The sequence below is a fragment of the Xylocopa sonorina genome, unplaced genomic scaffold, assembly GCF_050948175.1.
Source record: "Xylocopa sonorina isolate GNS202 unplaced genomic scaffold, iyXylSono1_principal scaffold0079, whole genome shotgun sequence".
Lineage (NCBI taxonomy): Eukaryota > Metazoa > Arthropoda > Insecta > Hymenoptera > Apidae > Xylocopa > Xylocopa sonorina.
In genome coordinates this window covers 505,001-507,500 of record NW_027490150.1, presented here as the reverse complement: position 1 = coordinate 507,500, position 2,500 = coordinate 505,001, and positions in this window count along the sequence as shown.

Sequence of the window (2,500 nt, the reverse complement as noted above, 5' to 3'; positions counted from 1 at the left end):
TGACAAAAAAAATTCCTACCGGGAGTTAAAGTTCGTACATTGGCGATAGTTTGACAAAAAAAATTCCTACCGAGAGTTAAAGTTGGTACATCGAGGGTAGTTTGACAAAAAAAATTCCTACCGAGAGTTAAAGTTCGTACATTGGCGATAGTTTGACAAAAAAAATTCCTACCGAGCGTTAAAGTTCGTACATTGGCGATAGTTTGACAAAAAAAATTCCTACCGAGAGTTAAAGTTCGTATAATGAGGGTAGTTTGACAAAAAAAATTCCTACCGAGAGTTAATAATCGTACATTGACGATAGTTTGAAAATATTCCTACCGAGAGTTAAAGTTCGTATAACGAGGGTAGTTTGACAAAAAAAATTCCTACCGAGAGTTAAAGTTCGCATATTGGTGGTAGTTTGACAAAAAAAATTCCTACCGAGAGTTACAGTTCGCATATTGGTGGTAGTTTGACAAAGAAAATTCCTACCGAGAGTTAAAGTTCGTATAATGAGGGTAGTTTGACAAAAAAAATTCCTACCGAGAGTTACAGTTCGCATATTGGTGGTAGTTTGACAAAAAAAATTCCTACCGAGAGTTAAAGTTCGTATAATGAGGGTAGTTTGACAAAAAAAATTCCTACCGAGAGTTAATAATCGTACATTGACGATAGTTTGAAAATATTCCTACCGAGAGTTAAAGTTCGTATAACGAGGGTAGTTTGACAAAAAAAATTCCTACCGAGAGTTAAAGTTCGCATATTGGTGGTAGTTTGACAAAAAAAATTCCTACCGAGAGTTACAGTTCGCATATTGGTGGTAGTTTGACAAAGAAAATTCCTACCGAGAGTTAAAGTTCGTATAATGAGGGTAGTTTGACAAAAAAAATTCCTACCGAGAGTTAATAATCGTACATTGACGATAGTTTGAAAATATTCCTACCGAGAGTTAAAGTTCGTATAACGAGGGTAGTTTGACAAAAAAAATTCCTACCGAGAGTTAAAGTTCGCATATTGGTGGTAGTTTGACAAAAAAAATTCCTACCGAGAGTTACAGTTCGCATATTGGTGGTAGTTTGACAAAGAAAATTCCTACCGAGAGTTAAAGTTCGTATAATGAGGGTAGTTTGACAAAAAAAATTCCTACCGAGAGTTAATAATCGTACATTGACGATAGTTTGAAAATATTCCTACCGAGAGTTAAAGTTCGTATAACGAGGGTAGTTTGATAAAAAAAATTCCCACCGATAGTTAAAGTTCGTATATCGGCGATAGTTTGGAAAAAAAAATTCCCACCGAGAGTTAAGAAACGTACATTGACGTTAGTTTGAAAAAATTCCCACCGAGAGTTAAAGTTCGCATATTGTCGACAGTTCGAAAAAAAAAATTCCTATCGAGAGTTAATAATCGTACATCGACGATAGTTTGGAAAAAAAAATGCCGAGCGAGAGTTAGAATCGTCCGCGGTAGCTTGAAAAAGTTCCGAGAGGGAGTTAATATTCCGCGACGAAAAAATTCGATCGCGTTCTTTCGCTATTTTCTCGTTAATTAAACCGTTGACCTGTAAATTTTTTTTGAAAAACCTTAATAAAACCTATTGATTGTACTTACCGTAGCATTGTTTGATCGAATTAATTATTTTTAACCATTTGGAAACGACGCTTCCGGAGGTTTTTTGCGATTTGTCGATAATTTTTATTTATAAACAAATGATTTTTTTTTAATAATATCGCTTAATTTAATAGTAGTAATCGATCGTACGTGTTAGATTTTCGATATTTCTTTTCTTTCGTTTTTTCGAATTTTGCAACTGCTTTTTTTCTATGTTCCGATCGATTAAATTTTGTTATATCTCGAAAATATGTTTATTCGTCATTGTTTAATAGGTCTACACAATTTCCGTGCATAAAAGTTCAACGTTAATAGGACTTTATACGTGTGTTCGCCGCGCGACTAAGTTACAACGGTCTCTCCGGACGGTCCGTTGCCGCGCGAGTTTACCACCGTAAGCGCCCGTGCGTCGGACCGCGCGGCGCCGGCCTACCGGCCGGCCGTTTCGTATCTGTAAGGAGACTCGCTGGCTCGAGCCGGCCGGCCGGAGTAGCGCTCGGGCGCGTGGCTATTCTATGACCTCGGTTGAGAAGCAGTCTACCGCTCCTCGAGAATACGTTCTCGACTGCTCTGTGCCGTGTCGGTGATCGAATTTTTCTCCACACTGCATGGCCACGGGTCGGAGTCTTTGACCGAATGTCCCAATTGTGGCAAGCGTCCTAAGGCGGCGTTGGTGACCTTTTATGCGAGTTTTTCAAACTCGGGTATAAATTGTACCACCCTTGCATCAATTCTGGAACTTTGGAATCCGAGTTCTCGGACCGACAAAGTTTAAAATTAACGAAATAAAAAAATGGACGTGACAACGTGTACGAAATGTCCAGTACGCTAAGAGAGCGTGGATTTATATATACCTATCCAGTCTCCAAAAAGCTATAATGCTAAAGTGCTAAAATACAGGAAAAGC